A 12,539-nucleotide genomic window follows, 5' to 3' on the forward strand; every position below is an offset into this window, starting at 1 on the left:
ATTACATATATATATATATATATATATCTAACAGATAGAACTTTATTAATCCCAAAGGAAATTATTTTGCCTGAGATGGCTACAAGAGAACACGAGAGAAATAACTATAAATGAAATAAAAATAACATAGGATACATATACAAAATGTACAAAAAGGAAATGTGCATGAGAACTAGCATAATATTGCACATGATATGATAGTGCATGTGATATTGCACATACGATATTATTGTAAATATTGTATATTGTGATAGTGTACATAATAATACAGAGATACAGTCAGTGTTCATTGCATCAGGTCTGCTTCCTATTGAAGGAAAAAGAGTTGCAGAATTTGATGGCTACTGGTAAGAAAAACCTCCTGTGGCATTCTGTTGTTGCCCTTGGTAGTCTTATTCTACAGCTTGCCGTGTTCCACTAAGACACCAGTGTTGCATAGAGGGGCTGTGACGTGTTGTTACAGATACAGAGAACACCTCACTCCACTCCTATGACAAAGCCTTTCCTAATAAGCTTGTTGAGTGTGTTGGCATCAGTTTTCTTCACCCTGCTACCCAAGCACACTACAGCGTAGCAGATTATTCTGGCTGTAAAGAGCATCACTGTTTCTGGTCCATTCCACCTTGTTGTCATTGTGGACACCCAGATATTTCTTTGGCTGATTATGTAAAAGAACACTACTCACTGATATTACTTGAACATGTTTAAGGGAATAATTCTGGGCATTATACTAGAATTCCATTCAAAGCATCCCATGTGCCAACTTTGGTACCAGATTCTGGTGAACTTTTCTGGAATGTATAAAACTCAAAATCTAAAATCATTTTATAAACAACAATTCCCTGACTCAGATTGTAAATGTATGGTATTTGTATTGGCTATAATAAATTGCCCTAGGTGTTAAAGTGTATATTCAGGCATATACTTGCCTTATCCAAGGTCTATTCCAAGGATAGCCTCGGAATCCATCATAACCCTGACCAGCATAAAGAGCTTACTGGAGATGAATGAATTCATCCTATAAATACTTTGAAATGTCCTTGATCGTTTAACAGGCCCAGACTCATTTCTTTTGTTGTTCTAAACATTACAAATGTAGATTTATGAAATAAATGTATTTGTGGATCTCGGTACATAACCAGCTAACCTGCATTGATTTGATTTATACACATTTCGCATATGACTGAGAGAGAAATTTTCTTCATTTTGAACTTCATTTTGAAAATGAATGGCTGTGTAATACTGAAGCCAAAGCATAAAAGTGTTATTATGCCATCCTACATCATTTATCTTTTATGCAAAATGTGAAGATATTCCCAAACTATTCCCATGTTTTTGTGCACTTATGCCTGACTTATAAGTATATGTCTCTCTTTCTGTACGGATTTGTTTACTGCATTTCCTGTGACATTAAATGGGAGGGATAAAATTCAATATCTATCAATAGCTTAACAGTGAAGCTATTATGGCCGAGCAATGCATTATATCATGCGGACACAATAAGGAAGATGTAGGGGAAACTATCACACTCATAATTGAAGAGTGATTAGTAAGTTAGTTGATTTTTTTTTAAGTGTTTCGAGAGAAGAGAGTTGAAAAATATCAGCATAAATGCATCAAAAGCTAGAGGGTGTAATCATCTGACATTACTCTCACTGAAGACTTCATGAATCAAGAGTCTAGAAAGAAATCAGCTCCAGCATCTTGTTTTCATATATTTCTGTGGGTTTTTTGTTTTTCTTAAGAAGAATTTCCAAAAACCTATAAAAAAAAAACATTTCCTAAGTCATTTATAAAGAGCACATAATCTGTTGGGATTCCAGAAATTAAACTGACTTTTTTTTTGTATTAGGAGCCTTTTTTGTAGAGTTCTGGACCTCTGTTTTCCATCAACAAACACTGCACAATGTCTGCAAAGAAATATCTTTTAACTTCATGCTTGTATTCCCTTAAAAAGATGTGCCTCCATAAGTATGAGCTGGAACCATCGGTAATACGCTGGCACTAATGTCATGAGCGGTTGACTTTCGCTTCAGTGTAACAGGCATCACTGCCTTTAGTCCAGAGAGGGAGAAATCCGCACACAAATCTCACTACATTTAGTTTCTTTCTTTTTTTTTTTTTTTTAGTCTAAACAGTGGATTACACTTAAACAGGACCACCCAAGGAACTGAAATGTTTCCACAGTTCCCACAATACATCTGTATGGTCAAATGCTGTTTATGTAATTATAGTCATTTGCTGGATTATGCTTTCGGTGCCATTGTGGCCTTCTCAGTGTTTTGACTTCTGTTGATTGAGCTGAAAGTGGGAAATTCTTAACAAATTGTATGACTCATACAGTATAATTTACAGGAAAAGTGCAAAAGAGAAATTGTTGACTCTCATATAAGAACTAAACTATTTTAACATAACCAGAAAAAGCAATAGGCTGAAAGGTAAGTTGAGGATGTCCAAGCCAGCTTAATAATTGTATAATATTGTTTTTAACATTTTTTACAAAGATCTTTGTAAATTCTGCTGGCTCTGGCTAGATGCTGAAAGCATAAGGGCCAGATGTGTGCAGCTGTAACACTACAGTACACTGCCTGGAGGATGGAATGGGAGCAACTTATTTTTGGTGCAGCTGACACTCTGACAGTGTTGGGCTGTTGCAGTGGTTTTCGTGAACATGATAATGATGAGTAGGGCTCCATCACTGAAAAGCACTTTTGTAAATGTAAATGAAAACATTGAATTTTTATTTATTTATACATTATATCCTGTGCCCCGTATAGCACAAAATTCCAGATATGATCATTACAATATTGTAACACGACTTATATTTGTAGTACTTTATATCTATATAAGTATTCGTATATCGCATATAATTATTATATAAGTATTAATGCTTTAATAATTTCACGACATATGTATCTTTTCTTTGCAGGATTATGAGTTGTTTTGGATTTTATGTATAAACATTATCTTTACATCTGTATATGTTAGATAAAACATTCATTCTAACACTAACTGTATTTTTCATTCCTTTTTTTAAAGGATATTATTCAATTTTCAGTGAAAGGATTTTCTTCCCTCTAGAAAAAAGTGCATTTCATGTGTTCACATCATGTAAAAACATGATTTTTTAAAAAAAAATGTGATCACATGATTTTTTCATTTATTTTTTGGTAAAAATAAATGAACCTACATGAAATCTGTTAGGGAAAAAATACACATGGGCTACATTTGAAACATTAACATATACTAAAAAAATAAGTCATGTAGAAATAAGTTGATATAAAAAAAACCAACTGTGACCTACATGTGAAAAATGATGCATCAATAAAATTATCATGTGGGGAAAAAACAATGTAGAAATACAACCTTGTGAACCACATGTGAAAAAATCAATATGTAAAAATCTAAAGAATGAAACCACTTTCTCTCTCTTTCAAACAATAAAAAAGGGAAAACCGAACACTAACGCATGATCAGCAAGCTTAAAATTGGAACGTGAGCTAAGGTTATAACCCGTATATTTCACAAAAAGTTGTAATGGCAGAGTGTGAGACCTCAGTTTACAACTCATACAGAAAGAATAGCTTCCTTTCAGCTTATTTATCTATTCACGTTAAATGGAAAAAGGACTGATAGCACTGGAACAAATTGTAAGTCTACTGATGCGTTGGGTGGAAAAGATTGAGGACGAAATAGAGGGAAAATGCATGCTTGTGTGTGCAGGGCTGAAGTAGCCAGTGGGGACATCATGTGAAATCGGACTCGACTAGCAGCGGCAGGCTTTTCTACAGCTCACTTCCAAAGCGACAGCTGTCTCCCCTCATCCACCCAAACACAGGCTGAAAGGAAAACGAAAAGGAGAGAGGAATGAAGAGGAGAAGCGTGAGTCAGGACTATGGCCGGATCAGAAATTAACACCTGACAAGGTGAGCAGAGGATTATAGAGAAGACAAGTCCTCACATCGAAGCCATTTACAGGCTGATCAAACCCTACAGCAGCCTGATATGTCTATAGCTGGCCATGGCAGAAAAGATGCAGGAGAAATTGTCTTGCTGTCGGTTGCATGTATGTATCTGTGTGTGGCTGAGAGAGAAAGAGCGAGAGCGAGTGTGAGAGAGAGAGAGAGAGAGAGAGAGAGAGAGAGAGAGAGAGAGAGAGAGAGAGAGAAAGCTCTTAAAGCTTGAACTAAAATGACAAGAGCATTTAATTTATTTTATTTGAATAAGACAAACCGCACATAGACACACTCTTTCTTCTTTTCAAACTGACCTAAAACACTAGCTTTGCATAAATATTTCTAATATGTTACAGATTCTATAATCGCTCACTATCTATATGATATTAATGACACTCTTGATTAAATGTATTTATTTATTTATGTCTTTAATTTTTAACATGGTAAAATATTCTGCTTAGCATTTTTAGAGCGTGGCTAAGATTCTGTTGTCCATCCTGGTTAACAGAATCTTAGCTATGTTAAAATGTCTATATTTAAATGGCTTGCTTTCCCTATGCTAAAACCCCTCCTTTTTATCCATCATCGGTCTTATATCTAGCACCCAAGTTACACTTATTTACTCCTGTTTCTTAGTATTCTAGAGATACAGCTTCCATTTGCCTCTCATTCCCATCCCAAACAAATTAAAACAGATCCCAACACATTTAAACTGATGCTAAAATCCAGCTGATCTCATGAGATATTTGTGCAAATTTGACAGAACGAGAGCGTTTGGTTTTCCATATCGGTATTTACAAAAATGCTGTAGGAATGCTAAACATGCTTCTGACTTCATCCGTAATCTTGTATGTTTCCATATGACCTTGAATTTGTAGTCGAGTCCATGTTTTTTTTATTTTTTTTATAGCAACAACACAGTGAATACAAAAACATAGCATAAATATATCTTATAATACAATTCTATTGCATCCTAAAACTATCATCATCGTGACAATTCAACCTGCTATGATTCATTGATTAATAATAATGCAAAAAATCTTTAATTGGTATTTTCAAATAGATAATAAAAATACTGCCAACTATCAACAGAGAGAGAGAGAGAGAGAGAGAGAGAGAGAGAGAGAGAGAGAGAGAGAGAGAGAGAGAGAGATATAGAAGAGGTGTACCAGAAGTACAGATAGTATAAATAAATGTGTAAGGGAGCAAGTGTAGATAAATATGTAAGTATATGTACAACAGTAAATAAAGTTATTGCAGGTGGTATGTGCATAAGTTTAGTATGTGCAAAATAGAAATATGTGCCACTTGTCCAATATGTTAAAAAACATATATAATTATTTATTTATATATACTGTATATTGTGCAAATGTGTGCATTATGTACACTGTATGTACAAAAGTATCCAAGAAATATACAGATAATATGTACAGATAATACATACAGATAATGTATGTACAGATAATGCATATCTATGGATGTAAACTAGGTTAAGTAGTGAATTTATAGTTATATACAATTGTAATTGGTAGAAAAGCTCCTGATGGTCCAACAACAGGATCTCGAGCTCTCATCTCGAGCTCTGGGTTAGATTCCCGGGCAGGAAGCTAACCCAGCCACTGTAGAGTTGACTCAGTGCCGGTCCAAAGCCCAGATAAAAATGGGAGGGTTGCATCAGGAAGGGCATCCGGCCTAAAACCGATCTAATATGCGGACCACGTTATCCACCGTGATTAACCCTAACGGCGAGCAGCCAAAAGAAGAAGACAAAATCGGTAGAATAGATGTAACAATGTGTACAGGGTTGAGCAGAACTGCAATGTGATTACAGATAGAGAAGTATTAGTATTAATGAGAAAATAAGGGTCCTAGCAGTGTAGAGAAGAGTTCAGTAGGTTTATGGTTGTAGGGAAAAACTGTGTAGCATGTGTAATATGTAATTTCTACAATTCTCACACACAGTTATATGACTTAAAATGATATATTAGTAATTCCAAAAAAAAAAAAAAAACCTAGTTTTTTCTGTGGAAATTTTTTCTTCTAAAAATAATAATGTTCTCATGAAGCAGATTAAAAGTTGCGACGAAAGAACTGGAAAAGCGAAACAACATAAAACGTTGCTTAGGAACTTCATATTTCCTTTTACGTTTGTGTGATTCAGCAATCACTTTTCAGTCAGCCACCCTCGAGACATATGTTTACCTGTAGATATTATGTCTGTCACCATGGTTACGTTCAAGCATGTAAAGTATCAGACAGAGGTGTTAAATTAACCTAATACTCTCTTCAAGTAAGTTAAATAAAGAACAGCTTCAGATTCTTGTTTCAAAATCTAACAATATGAATGTTCAAGGATGAAAAATTCACGAAAGAAAAATCTACCTCGATCAAAACAAAACACAGGTTATAATTACTGATGGTAAATTAGTTTCTGTTTCATTTTACTATACGATCAAATAGGTTTTTCCTTAAAGACAGGCAAACAATTTGAAAACATAAGACAAAATATTAGAGATCAACGTACACACCGAACAGGTCAAATGCCAGGAAACCAGAACGTCATGAGCAGTTAACACTAAGCAATACTTCACTAAGCAATGAGTTGAGAGTCTGTGAGTCAGTCTGCTGTGGAAAATTGAAGGCTGGTGTTGACACAAGAGAGTAAAGAATTAGGTAAAAGAAAATCTGAATTTAAGAACGGATTCATAAACACCAGACCTAAGTATAATAAGAAAAGATTTGCCAATCAGATACTAAGATTTTCCTTGGTTATATTATAAACACTCAGAACAAACAGTCAACAAACTTGACAATTAACCTCCACGGCCTGCATCACTTCATAAGTGGGACCCGTGATTAGAGCAAAGCGAGTCATGCTTTTAACCAGGGTCACTGTTATTTTCCAGGCTTGCTGAGCCCTACTATTAAATCACTCTTAAAATCAAAGAGTATAACAATTGCCCAGTGACTACGCATCAAAATGTCGGCGATACATAATAAATGGTAGGGCATTTCCACCGTCACTTTAACTGATAAACAGAGCCACTTTCTCAAGCGCTTCCTGACCGCTGGTACCATTAATCTGCCCATCACGTTTGTAATTATGGAGGGACCGCACAAAAGCTCACTTCACAGAGATCAGCCCAAGCTGATCTATTCACATCATGAACGTGTGTGTGTGTGTGTGTGTGTGTGTGTTTGTAGCATTCTGCATATGATGTAGAGAGACTCTGCAGAGTCATCGAGTTCCTCAGAAGCTACGCTGTTGAACAGGTTTAATTAAGTGTGAACTGTCAATGCTGGCAGGGACTGCATTATTCACGCCTTAGAATGCAAAAGCAATGTGGTGATTAATGTTTTCTCCCAATGACAGACGCAAAACATGTAACTTTTAGTGACTTAATGATTAACAGTTGTAAAGGGGCACTAGAGAGGTCCTTCGGTAATGGACTGTTCCAAGTTCCAACCCACAGACTTATGTGTAGTGCTAGATGAGAAAACTGCCAAAAAATAAATAAATAAATAGAGATAGAAAACATTTGTAAATGTGGTTTTAACTTCCCAAGTTATTTACATCAATGCAGCAGTAAGAGGACCCGTAGCATTGCAGAAATACTATCTAGGTCATCTATTCTAGTAATTATGCTCAAAAGACAAGAACATAATGACATTTGTGATCATTAAACAGTCTTGAAATACCTCTTGCAGACATACGTATGCATATGTCCATTTGATGCAGACAGCTAGCTAGCTCCTGGCTAATTAGCATCTAAATAACTACCTTGCAAAAAGCTACATAAAAATCCACATTGGTATCTACTTTTAAACCTGTAGACTCTTAGACACAATATTTTTTGGGGACTTTGCAAAGTTGCAAGTAACTACGTGAGTGGTAACAACCTTGCTAAGACCCCAAAATATAAGGCTGGGGTGTCTAGGTTTAAAAAATTATATAATTGACCTCCACATGGGTTTTATACATTAATTTGGTGAAAACATTTCTACTACTTTTTTTTTTTAAATCTAATTCCAAAACTACTTTTGTATGTAGCATTTGTATGTATTAGCTTCTAGAAACAGAAATAGCAAATGATTCAAGCTCTGTTATTAAAAGGGTTGATTTTTAGACAGTGATGTCAGCATTACAGAAGAATTTTGCTTGCAACACACCTACAGTATATCTGTATGAAATCCTACACTCTACCACCTCTCAAACTCCTGATTGATGTTCTATAATGATATTCGTATCATGCAGTGCTTTTAAATTAGCTCAGCCTCCCCAGTGTTATTCCACCGGTCCCTAACCATCTCTGACTACACTTTACCCATCAGGAGCTCATACTACAATGAGATCAGGGCAAAAAAAAAAATAAAAAATCATGTGGCATGATGCATCCTTCAGGGGCTTCCCAACCGTGCATTAGATTCAAACAAAATTTTTGCATCATTTCTATCTCAACTCTCAGGATATACACTGAGTTGCCAGTTTATTTGGTAATTTACTAATTACTGGTAAATAAGCAGATACTGTATACAGTATGTATGGAGGTCAATTTCATACAGAAATGTTATGTTTTATGTTTTAATGTTTTCACTGTTTTTTTTGTTGTTGTTGTTGTTTTTTCAAATGTCTTGCTGAATTAAATGATATATAATTCATATACTGTATAAGGACTCGAGAACAAAACATATGATCGGTCAAATTTTTTATTTAAAAATAAAACATTCAAAACTTTTACACTATTGTCAGTGAGTATAAAGAGGAAAGCTATAAGTAAATTTGCAATCATGATTTTTATGCAGTTAAATAATTAACCAATGATCTTTAATGGCACAATCAACGACACGACTTTTACGGCTCTTTCAACTTAATCAGCATGACCTATGCTGAAATCTAGCTTGCTCAGCATTAAAACACTAATTTTAAACACATTTCCACATTGGGGTTGCTGAGTTAATGGTTTTGTAAAGTGTATGTTATAGACTTTTTATGGGTTTTCCCTGCCTCATAGGACCGCTTAATATACTGAACATAAAAAAGACGTACTAGATACATAACAATCTGTCAGCCCAGTGCTTAAGCCTTTTATAAGGGCTCTGCTGGTGCTCTATCTTAAAATAAAATCAAACTCAGGAAGGGGGATGATTCAAAAATAAGATTTTCACATTGATAAATTCTGCCAGTTGGTGTGCAATCACAGCAAAGTATTTTCAGTACAAAACTTCACAAGCTTTCCTTTCTAGCCTTCTTTATTTTCAGTCAGGCTGGAAATGTGAGAACGCCCTTTGAAGCCACTGTTGTGTAGAGAGAGAGAAAGAGAGAGAAATTCAGCACTGGAGATTAATTAAATGCAAGCTGCTGAGGGTGTCTCTTCCAATTAACATCATTCCATTTCTTTCCTGTGGTTTTTGCTGATAGTCATGGCTTTGGTAGCACTTTTTCTTGACAAAGCCATAGCTGCTGATTTCAATAAAAAGGTATGAGGACAGATTAAAAACACTGCATCAGATTACATTGGCATAATAGCTTAAGATGGCTTCAGAACCCTTTTCTGTCTATGCGGACTGATTAGAAATGGCTGTCACGACAGGAGAAGAAAACTTTTACGGGTAGATTTACAACAGGGAACACTGCACCTCACGGATCAGCAAGGCCTAATAATTAGCAGAGGAGTGCCACTACTTGGCATGATTTACTGGCTGCTTTGTCACTGACTGTGGTGACATTTTTGTAACAGCATCCTGCGTTAATCAGTAGACCTGAATAAGTACTTGGGGATGTTGATTTAGTTGGGCACGACTGACTTACAAGGAATTCAGAAGCAGTTATTTACCTATTGTGTGTTTGTCTTGCATGTAAGTAACAGCTGATAAGGTTTATTATGTTATGATAGCAGACCTACTGGTGTGGGATCAAATCGTATGAATGAAAAAAGAGATTTCGGAGCAAGTTAGCAGCTTGGGATGTTTCCCTGACACGTCCAAATTCAGTTATGGATTTAAAAATAGCTACACAACAATAGACAATTAGGTACACACAATTAGTAAGGCCTAGTATAAGTAATCACCCCACTTCTTGTTTGAATGCTAAATTGTTTTTTTCCTTCCATAATGCAAAGTGAGGCTGCTACAATATCCCATTTAACAGAATGTAAACATCAAGGGAACATCGGATGAATGATTCATAATGACAAACAATGCAAATGAGCTATTCATCTTTTATCTGGGAAGGTAGGGCACAAAATGAAGACGGTTTATTGTTTCTGCACACCTTCAATATGCCACATCTGCTCCAGTTCATTAACACACATACAGTAATTGTAAAGTACTGTGATGTATCAAAAATCATAAGAACTTTGCAGCAATATTAACTACTAACAGGTTGCATTGTATATCAGGATAGAGCCTTGTTTATCAGGATAGAGTTAATACGCATGAAAACACTTTAAGGGAATATATTTGTCAGATGTTTCTAACAAGTAATATTTGACTATCAAAATGATCCCCAATATATTTGAACACAGACTGTTTCAATGCTTATAGTTAACAAAGGAAAAAGAAAACACAAAGTGTACTCGTTGATACATAAGCGGTTTGGACAGACACCAGGGGTGTATAAATCACCGCTCTATTAGCAATACTGGTCAGGAGGAAATGTTAATATGCTGCCCGGTACTGTGTTTTGGTTGCCCAGAAACCTAATTGAATAGGATAAAAATGATAGCTAACAATTTTTTATGGTGAGCAGGTTAGCTTGTTAAATGTATGAATTCATATGCAAATGATTATATAAATTCCTGGCTAAAGGATAATGACTTGGTCAGTTATTATCTTTTTTTAAGGAAGTATTTGAGGTAGCACATCACGTTTGTGCCCTCAACGGTCACTGATCAACTTCAATGTCTTGATTCTGTGTTTTCAAATCACTTTGCACACAAATGAAATTCATTCATTTTCTTGATATGTTTAACTACCATATGAGATGCATGTTGTGATCGTAGATAAGTTATATGACACATCCTATTTGCTCAGATTTGCACAGAACTCTGGAAGTCTCTTTCTCAGTTTAGTTGAATGAAAGAAGGAAAAATAAAATTCTGTATACCTTCAGCCTATTGAATATATATGTATATATATTCCAATTGGAAACTATTATTAAAAAGCTAATAGGCTGCACATGAAATCCTCCTGGCTGTCCCAGGCTACTGATTATCTAACCTTCAGCAGCACAGAAGTGTTTGCTATAGTCGTATCCAGGGTCACTTTTATTGAACAGTCTGAACAGAGCCTGACTCCAGAAAACAAAGATAGCTGCCATGTACTATTTAGTTTAGTAAATTAAAACTGGAAAGTTAAATACTGAAAATTGCTGCAAACTCACTTATGTAAACAAAGAACAAAACAAGAAGTGAGCTGTCAAGTGTTATTAGCTGATTTGCATCTGTGCACTTCAGCAATCAGTTTTCTGGATAACAAGATTTATATTTGAAGTGTAAATTCACATGCTTAGAATCCAACTACAAGACTCAGAGTATAAATGAGGTCTGTTATGTCTATGATGGCTTGTTATGTCTGCTAAGGAACATAATGCTATGTAAACACAGCATGTTTAAGTATGGATATTATGTCTGCTTAGAAGGTCATGAAGGAGAAATGCTTTGTCTGTCCATTGCTTTTTCATATTTAGGATTGTGACATCATCAAATGCTTTTGAATAAACAAGAACGGACAGGTAATTGGAGTCATAAGTCTCCTTATTCCCCTCCAATTATTTTCATGCAGTCTACTTGAGGACCAATTATCACAAATTGTGTTGCCTTGTTGCTGTTTTTTACTTATTAGCACTTACAAGGGAATTGATCAAGGGTTAAAAAAGCCACTATGCTGATGCTAGTCTTCAAATAATTATGTAGTTTTATTTATAGCCTAGATATATTTAACTATAAATAATGCCATGTAGATGCCAGAGGCATCCTTTGCCAAAAACAGAGCACAATGACATCTTAATTTCCCTTGTGTTTCCCTACCAAATCCTGCAAAGTATGGGCTGAAATACAGCAGCACTGCACAACACAAGACCCCGTTTATTAAGCCCCTCACTTTAAATGTCACTGCTGCCCACCTCAGCGTCAGGCGTGCTGGGTAGGCAAACATTGCAGGAGTAGCTCAAGGCAGTGTCCGAATCTCCTACTTGCGACTTGATCCGAGTGAAATGGAGATGACGGCATATGCAGCGACAAGGCTGATTCTATGTGTCAGCTTGCATATACTCGTTGTCAGGAAGCAGAAGATTCTCTGACTTACTGTACATTCTCTGCCCTCTGCTCGAGACTCATACACATATCTCTTCTCCCACGATTCCTGTGGCAGAAAGCAAATCATGTAGCTACTGATGTGTTTGTGTATGTGCCCTGGTTGCACCTCCCAACAACCTCCAACCCGATGTTTGGTCATAGCATTAAATGATGAGGGGGTTAAGGATGAGTCATCACGAAGGAGGCATGGACAGAAAGTCATTATCCAAGAGGGAGAAAAATACAGTGCCCTGCAACAATACAGCTTCTGTACGGCTTTAGTTCATCT

Source organism: Tachysurus fulvidraco, chromosome 2 (assembly GCF_022655615.1).
Source record: "Tachysurus fulvidraco isolate hzauxx_2018 chromosome 2, HZAU_PFXX_2.0, whole genome shotgun sequence".
Classification (NCBI taxonomy): Eukaryota; Metazoa; Chordata; class Actinopteri; order Siluriformes; family Bagridae; genus Tachysurus; species Tachysurus fulvidraco.